The 12,006-nt window shown below is 34.5% G+C and overlaps 1 protein-coding gene and 1 pseudogene across 1 annotated transcript in view; one reads left to right on the top strand and one right to left on the bottom strand.

Moving 5' to 3' along the window:
* The window catches only part of LOC129351301 (microfibril-associated glycoprotein 4-like), a 105,592-nt gene that overhangs the window by 73,213 nt on the left and 20,373 nt on the right, over positions 1-12,006 (bottom strand). The window lies entirely within an intron of this gene.
* LOC129351336 (microfibril-associated glycoprotein 4-like) lies at positions 6,274-10,340 on the top strand (annotated as a pseudogene).

Genomic DNA, 12,006 nt, shown 5'->3' with positions numbered 1-12,006 from the left:
TGGATCCCCATCAACTCCCCGACAGGAATCCATCACAATATTTGGTGGGCGTGGCCTAATTTCTCTATAGCGCCCCCTAGAAAAACTTAAATGATCAGCCCCAAGCCATGCTTTAACCTACAATTACGAAACTTTGTACACACGTGTACCTTGTCAGGACGTACAAAAACGTCTCTTGGAGCCATGGTCTAAACCCCACAGGAAGTCGGCCATTTTGGATTGAAGTTCGGATTTTCACCCCATTTTTGCCGTTTACAGCCTTGGTATTTGATCGAACTCCTCCTAGGTATTTCGATTGATCGGCTTCAAACTCGGTCAGTCTGTTCATAAGGCATGTCCCATCTAAAGTTATCAAAACGGTGAGTTTTTGAGTATGCTGAAGGGGGCTATCAGGGGTCAAAGTTCACCTACTCGCCATAAAAAATAAACTGCTATATCTCCTATACAGAAACTCACAGAGGCACAAAAGTTTCTGTGATTGATCATCATCGGGTGTCCTACACTCTGCGCTCTTCGTTGAGGAGCGCCACCGAACGCATCGATGCGTACCGCCTGGTGGACGGGCGCAGAAACTGCTCAACAACTTCTGTGTTAGAACGTGGGAAGCATTGATGGAAACTGAGCAACAGCTTCCGCGGTGCGGGCGGAGGTGCTGAAAACTGCGTGAAAGCTTCTGTGGTGGCTGGCGTCGGCCGGCGGTTGCTAGTACCCCATGGTGGACAATAGGCCGGAGCGGCGCTTGGCTGCGAGGGCCGTTCGAGGCTGATTGCAGCTTTAATATTCAAATTCTATTTTTACTTTTGCAAATTATAGAAATTAAAAGCAGAAAATGCTGCAGAGCTCCAACAAATGCATTGTGCTTCAACTTAAAATTGATATTTATTGGTGGACTACTATTTCCAAAGTAATGGAATGAGTAGTTTGAATGTTAATGGAAACTCCAGGTGTTAATCTGAAAAGAAAAAAGTAATTTTGTTAAATGACTTTTAAGTTTTGATTATCAAGAAACTGGTGTTGGGTCTATTTTGGCTCCCAACCTGCAAAGAATCAACCAAAGACACAAATTACTTTTCTACCACCGTCAAACACCGTGTTGTGTCTCCTCCACCGGCTCTCAACTGCCTTTTATTATGTTTACAAGAAAAAAGGTTGGGCTTTTCACACAGTCACACAAACAATTGATCAATAACCTTAACCACAAGGTGTTTTGGGACCTTCTGTGAACATGCCCTTACCTGGACACAAGGCTGACCGTTATACCTGTGTTAACAGGTAGCTGTTAACACAGTTACCTGTGTTATTACCTGTGTATTATTATAATAATAACAACAACAACAATAATAATAATAATAATAATAATAACAACAACAGGTAGCTGTTAACACAGACAGCTAATGATCAAAGCAGCTGGTATCACAAGCATGTATAAACATTTCCAACCCCCAAGCAAACTTCTGAAAAAACAGTTAATATTGTACCACAAAAGAAAGGAGTCAAGCAAACAACACACATAATAATAATATAAAAACATAACCTTTCAAATAAACTCATAAGTAAATGAACTTAGACAATTTTTCTAAAAACTGGGCATGGGTCATTCTTTCAGAAGCTATTCATGCATTTTAATAACTTGGGAAGTTGCATATGGATCCATATGAATGAACCAGCTGGGCCTCAAACCCGAATTTGTATTTTTTCCAAGCTTATATGGCAATACAATTTATTTTATGGTTTGATTTGCAAACGCAACATGTAGTGCATTAATGTAGTGCATTAATACTAATTGAAAACCTGCATTTTTTCAACAGTCTTATAAACAATTAAAAAGTATGGGATATATTGGTATAATTAGCCTTTTAAACATATAATTGAACCAAATCTCCAGTTTATGTTCATTTTTTGTGTATATTTCACAATGAAGCTGCAAAGGTCTGGAAGAATTTTTTACCTTTCAGTGCAAATATAAACTTTAAATGTTCTTAACTTTCATTGCAACTGGAAAGTTTTTGCAGCATAGATGTTGTATATCTGAATATTTAAGATAAAACAATAGGAACAGTTTTAAAGCCTGCAACCATATATTGAATATATATGACTGATATATATAGTACAACCATTATCTAGGAAACTTGACACCTCATAACTGACATTGGAAAAAAGAATTGAATGAACAGATTCACCAAGCGGTGACTTGCTTAGTGAAAGTCGCAAATCTTCCAAGTCATGCTGTTTCAATTTGACCTCTTACTCAGCATCAGTTCCCAATTTATGGACTCGAAATTTGAAATCAACTCTGCTTTATGTACTGGCTTCCTCTCCTGTGCTTCCATCTGAAGGCGAGGTAAAGGCCAAGGAGGCAACTGAGGTTCTGCAACCATTTGGGCAAAGCAAGACAACTTTATTTATTCATCTCCTTTCAGCCAAAGACTATTCAAAGTGCTTGTACAAGAAAGTAAAAAACAACATTCAGCAAGAAGATAGTCACAAAATAATAATAATAATAATAATAAAAATTTTAGTAAAAGATCAAGCAGAGTAAAAATAGAGAAAGTAAATTTTAAACATAGTAAACGAGTAGAAGTTAAAAATTAAGAAAAGGCTAATTCAAAGAAGGTTTTAAATAAACTCAAGGTAGGCATAGTCTTACAATGTGATTAGTATTAGTGTAAGCATTAATTCTTTAAGATAACATACAAGTTATACTAATTAATTTCCCAGTGATTGTTGTTATTCTGTTTTAAAGATATCTTCCTCTCATTCCATTCAATATGTTCACTATGTGATCAATTCAGTCTTTATGAGTTTCATCCTTAACTTAATAGTGATTGATGAAATTATATTTCATTTAATTAGATTGATATTACTAAAACATTGCAGAATTTCTCTGAGATTGTGAGAACTTTTTATTAGACTTCATCTACATCCTGTCCCATTATTCTGCAGATTAGAAAAATGTTCCAAACTTCTGAAAGAAAATCCAACAGTGACACCTAGTTGTTATAAAACGGATGACAGCAACCTCTTCTTTCTTCCTTTCTTTCTTCCTTCCTTACATTCCTTTCTTTCTTTCTTTCTTTGTTTTGTTCTTTCTTTTTTTCTCTCATTGTTTGTGGTCAAAATCAGTGCATCTGTTTTCACCTCCTTATTTATTATTAAATCACACCAAAAGCTGAATTATAATTGCGTCAATTAATTCATTATGTAAAGCTGCAAAGTTTAAACTACATTTTAAAGACTTAAGTTAAATGTTATGTATTGAGTGAAGCCATAAGCTTCATACAAAAAATACCTCTAACAGATTTCACTTGAACATTTTTCATTCCCCAGTTTCTAAAGATTGAATTTGTCTGATTTTCTGCAGTTTATGTGCAGAAATCTTTGCGCAAACATGTGATAAGTAATAACAGACACATCTTAGCAATATTAAAATGTCTCAATGTTTTTAAAACCTACCTGTCAATATCAGACATACACTTTTCCTGCTGTTGGATGGGAACCTTTTTAACTTTTTACAAGTTTTTAGTAAGAAAAAACAAAAAGTGTAAATGTTCTGCAAATTGTTTTTCTGTAGATCATATATATGTCACCAATAAAATTCAACCGTTCAGCATGACCTCCAGTGAAATATGATAAACCTGAATGATAAACAAACAGGTTTTATCCTCAGAGCTTCTTAGTTCATGACCTTGACCTGAAAACGTCTCTGCAGTCATAAACATTTACAGCCCACAGCAACATATTAAAGCACAAACCTGCATATGCAGATATAAGATGAGGAAACTCATGAAAACCTTCATAGATGACATACTACACATTTATATTTCATCAATTTTCTTTTTACATTGATCATTCTGATATTAATTTATTCTGATGAATCTTTTTTTAAAAACATTGCTTTATATCTGGATTTGCATGAATATTTAAACCGAATCTAAAGACCAGCTTTATTCCAGAAACCATCAATGTGAGCTATAGTTTATTATTTTATTTATTTCCTAACTTTTCCTCATTTTCTTTCATGGACCTAAACATAATAAGTATAAATATCTTCCTTCCATGGAACCGCAGAATAACCCTGTTCATGTTAACATTTACTGAGATTCTCTGAAACTCAGGTATCAATAATCAGCTGCAGGTATTAATGAACAACCTGACTGCTCTGACAAACATTTGAACTCCAGAAAAAGAGTTCAAAGCCACACACAAACTCTCTCCAATACATACGCACACATACACACACACCTGCCTCCGCCCCCCCACACACACACATTAAAGAAACTGGATTGATGCACAAATTGAACTTGCATTTGACCTGCACCTGCCTTCTCAATCTGCTGCCAACCCCTCACACCAAGCTCCTCAGCACAACAAAAAACACTGAGACATAATGAAAACAAATGAAGTATAGGAGAAGGGGCATAAATAGAAAATTAGGAACGCCCGAGGTTAATGACATTGACCTGAAAACATCTCTGGAGTCATAAACATTTACAGCCCACAGCAACAGATTAAAGCACAACCTGCATATGCAGTTCAGGAAACACTTGAAAATCTTCAAACATGGCATAATACACATTTATATTTCATCCTTTTTCTTTTTACATTGATCATTTTATTTCTGAATATTTAAACAGAATCTAAAGACAAGTTTTATGCCAGAACAAATCCATATGATCTGTAGTTTATTATTTTACTCATTTCCTGTGTTTTCTCGTTTTCTTTCATTGACCTAAATATAAAAAGTACAAAGATTTTCCTTCCATGCGACCGTAGAATAACCCTGTTCGCGTTAACATTTCCTGAGAGTCTTTGGAAACTCAGGTATCAATAATCAGCTGCAGGTATTAATGACACAACCTGACTACTCTGTCTCCAGAGTAACATGGCGAAGGTGCAGGCACTCAGTGTGTCGCACTCAAAATAAATTAAACAAATAAACATTTTCTTTGTTCGAATTTAATAAAGCAATTTAAACTAAATTGTCTTGATATTTATGTTTCTTTGAACAATTAAATTCACTTTTTGTGTTTTTCCCCATGACAGAAGAACCTCCTGACCAACCAGTCCTGGTCACCAATCCTTCCTTTGATTCCTGATTGTTGGGGCAGGAAGTCTTCCTGGTGTCCTGCAACTTTTAGATACTTCAGCACACCTGGCTCCAATAGCAGCTCATCAACAGAGCTCTGCAGAGCCTCACTGCATGCCAGTGAGACAGTTAAATTAAAGTCTTTAGGTCAAGGGACACATCTGAAACTTGCAGGACTCGGGTCCTGGAGGAATGCAGACTGAGGCCACTGCCTAGAGGAACCAAAGCTAACGTTCTGTTTTCTCAGAGCTCACAGGAAACACAGCACAGCTGAGACAATGTGGTGCCACAACATGCCTGATATAAGATGAGAGTTTTTATGGCAATCTTAATTATTCTACATCAACAAACGGCTGCAGTCAATTGCAACAACTGAATCAAAGTTGATGATTCAGTTACATCTCTGTTAAGATGTAACAAAAATGTTACATCTTAACATCTCTGTTACTTTTTGACTGAGATGTTAAGTTGTAACAAATATGTTACATCTTAACATATTTGTTAAAATGTAACAGAGCTAAACATGTCAGGCTATCCTACAGAGATCTTTCAAGATCATTTACAGAATTAGATTCTTTTGGTCTCGACACACAAGAGGCAACATCAACCTGTTCATTTATGCAAAGAGGAGAAAATTGCTTTTCCCTCTGCAGCCAAGTGAATGGAAAATTTGGACATGTGAATTTTTCAGGCTTGTATTCATAAACTAGCATAGTGTGTGTGCTAGTGAGCACACACTAGGAAATATGAAAACGGGGCATTTTTTTAACTTTGTCAAGAAAGTTGAAAAATAACATTTTGTTCCTGTTGTTACTTCCTGCTTTGTATGGATCTATTTGTAACTTGGGCTTGTTAGGAATAAAATCCTAATTTCGTCAGATTAATATGTATCCTGGGACTTTTCACTGAAACATCACAAAGGATTCAAAACATCACAACTCAGAACACAAAAACAGGAAATGAATTAACAAGGACAGGAAGTACAAGCTAAATCCTTTTTCCAAAAAATGTCATCAGTGAAAATAATCCCTGATGCTGAAGTCATAAAGTAAAAATCACATCTTTGCTTTGATTTCACTGAAACATTATAGAGTCACTAGTGTATTATTGACAGGTCTGTCAGTGACTGTGTATAAGAGCAGCTGTTTCCAGGACCTCCAGACAGAAGAGCTGAAGCTTGTCTGACGTTGAAGTGAAGGAAAAAAGGTAATTTTGATTCTGCTTTGGTAAAAAGATTTGATCTAACTTTTTATTGAGTTGAGACTGTTTGTTTTTGAAGGTGATCTTCAATGACTCTGAATGTTCTGATGTTTCTTTGCTTGTTACACTGCATTATGTAATAATGTAATACAATTGGGTTTCATAATTATGTTATATATTGAATTATTATATTATTATAATGAACTATAGTTAAACAACACATTTTACTGTATATTCACAAAAACTAATCAAGAAGAGCCTTTGCATTCAGATCATCGACCATTTCAGATTTTATGTACTTTCTTAAACTCTCTCAAATATTAAGTCCTTTTTTAAGCCAGAAGGGCAAATTATTTCAACAAAGCTGATGGAAGAGCAGGAGAACATTTTTGGAAATTTCTACTAAAACTCTCAGAAAACAGTAAATGGTTGCAAAACATGATTGAAATAATTTTGCTACAGATGAATTTGAGGTGGCTCTCATCCATCAATTCAACCGCAAAATCCATGCAAGCCGCATCTCCAGTTATATTAATGTTACATTTTATTTTGCATTATTTGTGCAATTGAGACTCATTATCCAAAGTTCAGAAAGAAGTAAAATGTAAAATGAAGAAACCAAGCTCATGTTTTTCATCAGGTGATGTTTGATTTAGATTCCTGATCATCAAGGTGAGGTGACACATCAGCAGGTATAAATAACAGAGTCTGAACGTCGGAGACACAGAGGAGAAGCAGAAGTTTGGAATCAAGTTCATTCCAGCTGCAGGTGAGAGATGAACACATGAATTCATTTACAACTGAGTTTGTCCACTAAAGTTTCTCTATGTTTTACATTAACAGGAAATTTCATTGTGCTGCAAGTCAAACTCCAGATTTTCATCAAGTTTGATCAATTTATCCAGATCAACAGTAAAGATGAAGGTAAGCCTGTAACTTGCACTGTAAAAAAATAAAAAATAATTCATCTATCTTTATTTATTTTAACAAGGAAAGGTATTTTTAATGTTTAAAATCTTGTTAACAACAAATGACCAAAATAAAAATCAGCGCAGAGACATTGTACATAAAATATACAAATTATGAAACATCAATAATGATTAGAATATGAACACAAACAACAACAAGATATTTAACTATGTAGTCAAAAAATGTAAAAATTAAACAACTTCTAGTGAGTTTGTTAATTATTTAAAATGTTTGATATTTTGTTCAGTCACTGAAATGTTGAGTGAATTTGAGTGTTTAAATTTATCCAAACACTCAATGCATGTAAACACTGTACATAGTTTTGGCTCTGGAAATAACATTTGTTAACAGGACTGATGAAATGAGTTGTTAAAAAATGGAGGATCAAACCAACCAGAAACCTTTGTTAAGGCAGAATTCAGCATAATTCTGACTGAAAATCTGGCAGCACAGTTTACAGGCCACATGCAGGACAAGATCAGGGATCAGGTTTAATCTGACTAAATGAACGTTAATCAGAGTTTCTCTGATGATGTTCAGAAGGTGTCATGTTCTGTCTTCCAGCTGTTATCACTTCTCTTCCTCCTGGCTCCACTGCTGATCAGCTGTGAAGCGGCTGAGGACCAACTGCCACGTGATTGTATTGACATCTACAATAAGGATAATAATCTTATCAGTGGAGTTTACATCATCTATCCAAGTGGATCTACATCTGCTATTCAGGTGAACTTTATGTTTGGTTTGTTCATAAAAATGAAGATCCAGATTAAAGTTCTGTGCAGGACCAAGACTGGAGGTTTATCTGTTAACAATGCTGAGGATGTTTTTACTTAATCTTCATACACATTACATAAACTGACTGTTTGAAACTGAACTTTCTTGATAGTATTTATTTTTCCACATAAAGTGTGACATTGCATTACATAATAAAAACTGTATCAAGTCATGAATGTGTTTGTGTGAAGGCTTACTGCGACATGGACTCAGAGGGAGGACGCTGGACGGTGAGTCCATCTCTACATGAACTCTCTCTGTTTACACTTCAACTTGGTTTATCTCAGGATTCTTGGGGAATTTCATCCAACAAACATCAAGTTCTGTTGAAAGAAGAGTCTTTATTGTCCTTCCATTTTCACCTGCCTGAGATAAGATTTGATCAGTTTTGTCATGTTAAATATTGATTATTGATACCAATTCAGAGTTGGTACAACCCACTTCCTTTTCACCCTGAGTGTGTCAGTGAGAACGTTGTTCACTTCTTGATCAGATTCCTTTGTTGTTCCAGGTTTTCCAGAGGAGGATGGATGGCTCTGTAAACTTCTACAGACCCTGGGTGGAGTACAAGGGAGGCTTTGGAAACGCTGCTGGAGAGTACTGGCTGGGTGAGACACCGACCTAAACAGTTAGTCAATGTGTGGTTGGTTTATTTATTTAAGATTTTTATAACAGTTATAACTCACTTCCTGCAAACCCAGATTAACCAGGTGTTTAATGATCTCAGTAAAATCTAAATTTAATAGTTTCCATGTCTGTGCAGGTCTTGATAACATCCATGAATTGACACGGAGTCAGAATTATGAACTGATGGTCGATATGGAGGACTTTGAAGGAAACAAAAAGTTTGCTCTTTACTCTTCATTTAAAGTCGATGCTGAGTTTGATGGTTACCTTCTGCATGTGAGTGGTTTCGAACAAAGGGGGCGCTGGTGAGTCAGGAGAAAAAACACATTCTAACTTTACTAGTCAGGATGAATTCATGGATGGACGTAATGATGCCCATCACTAATTATTCCTTTGTAAAATAAATAATTCAACTTGTGCTGGGTCTGAAAGTCGTGCAGTGAGTCTGGAAATGTAGAGCAAGGCACTGAGCATGGATCCTGGTGTGTAATATACACCAGGAGTGTATTACTATACACTCCTGGTGTATAATAATAATAATAATAATAATAATAATAATAATAATAATAATAATAATAATAATAATAATAATAATAAAATAATAATAATAATGATAATTAATAAAGCTAATTTACTGTAGTTAGACAAATCAGGATTAAGAGAAATAGACCTTGATTGGATTAAATGTGTTGTGTCAGTTATATCTAAATCCAGAGTTTGTTCTTATGGTTCTGAAGCAGGAAGATTGATGTTGGTAGTTAACAGCACAAAGTAAATTTAATTGATCTCATTGATAATATCCCAGTAAGAAATTAACATAACTCATAATTTTTTTCACAAAACTTATCAACTTTTCACAAAGTCAGCATTTTTGTTAAATATGAAATTACAATTTTATTGATGTTGGATCACGCAGAATTTGTATTTTTTTTTCACTATTCAAGCTTCAACTGAATGTCTGTTTTATTCATATAGTTTTTGTATCCTATATTATTTCTGCAGGAGACAGCCTTTCCTATCACGACCAACAGAAATTTTCCACTTTTGACAAAGACCAGGATAAGATGAGCATCAACTGTGCCAAAACATGTCTCGGTGCTTTCTGGTACAAATCTTGTCACTATACAAACCCTAACGGGGTTTATCGCTGCGGGGCTGACACCACACTCCTATATTGGAGTGGAATGGTCTGCATGAAGGGATTTAATCCTCCTGAAGAGCATCAGCATGAAGATCCGTCCTGCCAGTAAATCGCAGGTCAAACATCCATCAAAAAATAATGAGATGCTTTTTCTTATAATCAACCATCAACTTTTAGCTTCAAACATGAGTCAAAAGTTCACTGATTTCTAATAAATATAATCCAGTTGATTAAATCATTGGTGAGAGTTTGCTACCTGTAACCAATTTATCTCTGATAATAAAAAGAGCCAGCAGCAATATTTGTGTGTCTGTATTTTTTTTATATGTAAGAATTAAAATAAGCCAGTTTTAAAACACAAATTGGGCCAAATGGAAACATTTTAGAATCAAACCTCTTGGTTAAATGCAATAATTGAAAAACAACCAGGTCTTCCGTAATTCTAAATTTTATGCTCAACTGTGTCAATGTCAACATCTATGTCTATTTAATGATCTGTTTATGTCACTCCCAGAGAAAATAAAGTATATTGGTGTTAGCTAAGACAAAGAAATGGAGTGTAATTTGATTTTTATCAGAAAACAATCAGGAAGCGAAACAAGAAAGCAGAAGTCATCAATTTGTTTTTTCTTGCAATAAAATGTAAAAAAACAAAATCTCATGAATTTGATATTGTACTTTAGGAGCACAGTAAAAATATTCATAGTTTGACCATTTATAATGACCATATGATGTGCGTCAATGTTTTGAAAAAACAAATTACATGATTTTAGACTCTGGAGATGTGTTGATTGTTTTGATCAGGTGAAGAAAGTTTTGTTATTATATGAAGTGAAAGACTCACTGAATGCTCAGGCGTAGTGGATATTATACAATTCACTGATTGTTCCTTTTCTGATACATAGTGCAGATGTTTGGGAAATGCCTGTAATAATATTCAAATTCTATTTTTACTTTTGCAAATTATAGAAATTGAAAGCAGAAAATGCTGCAGAGCTCCAACAAATGCATTGTGCTTCAACTTAAAATTGATATTTATTGGTGGACTATTATATCCTGTAGTAAAGCAATGAAATGAAGAGAGTAGTTTGAATGTTAATGTAAACCATGTGATAATCTGAAAAGAAAAAGTAATTTGTTTAATAGGTTTTACGTTTTGAGTAGCAAGAACTGGATAGGGTCATTCTTTTGAAAACTTTTCATGCATTTAATAACTTTGCTGAGTAGGTTTTTTTTCCAGGTAAAAGTTGCAAATGGATCCATATGAATAAACCAGCTGGGCCTCAAACCCACATTCGTATTTTCCCAAGCTGATATGTGCCAATACAATTTATTTTATTGATTTTATTTGCAAACGCAACATAATGTAGAGCATTAATACTAATTGAAAACATTGCACTTTTTTTACAGTCTTACAAATAACCAGTTGAAAAATATGGAATATATTGGTATAAAAAATATGGTAAATGTTCTGAACTCAAAGCGCTTTACACTAGAGTCACATTCACAAACGAACTCACATTCACACACCGATACGCAGACCGGTAGGCAATATGGATTTAGTTGCCCAGAGGTACATCGACATGTAGTCAAAAGCAAAAAAATAATTATTTCATATACTATTAGAAGATGCCCATTTTCAAGTCACACGTTTTTTTTAATTCTATTATTGTGAACCACATAATTATCCCAATGTTAATATTCACTCCAAAAGCTGCATTTACATGCAACCTAAACTAAATATTTTACATCTCCTGGTACTTTGTTTTCCACTCAGTCACAATCAACAGCATGCAACTATGAAGTATTAATCATGTGTTGATGTGGTCTGAGAATATATATGATTAATCTCAAATGATAAAATCAAACTTGAGTTTTTATTCAGATCATTTTGTCAAGATAAAACAGGAGGAGGATCTTCTAAAGTTGAAAGTAAAAACATAATGTAAAAGCCTTAACACCTCATATCTGATGTTGAGCAAAAGGAAAGGCTGCCATACGTAAATAAATTACATTTCCTTTTTTGACAACAGATTTTATGTGATAGTTATGCAGAAATAATAAGTAACACTGGTTTACACATTAAACATTTTATTTATTGTAACGTTTGATCAAACAATCTGACAAATACATTAAACGAGTTTCTTTTTTGTCTTTAATATCTGTATTAAATACAGATATTCATACTTTTTATCCTTGTTATTGTCTT

The sequence above is a fragment of the Poeciliopsis prolifica genome, unplaced genomic scaffold, assembly GCF_027474105.1.
Source record: "Poeciliopsis prolifica strain line A6 unplaced genomic scaffold, Auburn_PproV2 SCAFFOLD066, whole genome shotgun sequence".
NCBI classification, from domain to species: domain Eukaryota; kingdom Metazoa; phylum Chordata; class Actinopteri; order Cyprinodontiformes; family Poeciliidae; genus Poeciliopsis; species Poeciliopsis prolifica.
The sequence above is the reverse complement of the archived record's forward strand: the minus strand, read 5'-3'. Positions and strand labels throughout refer to the sequence as shown.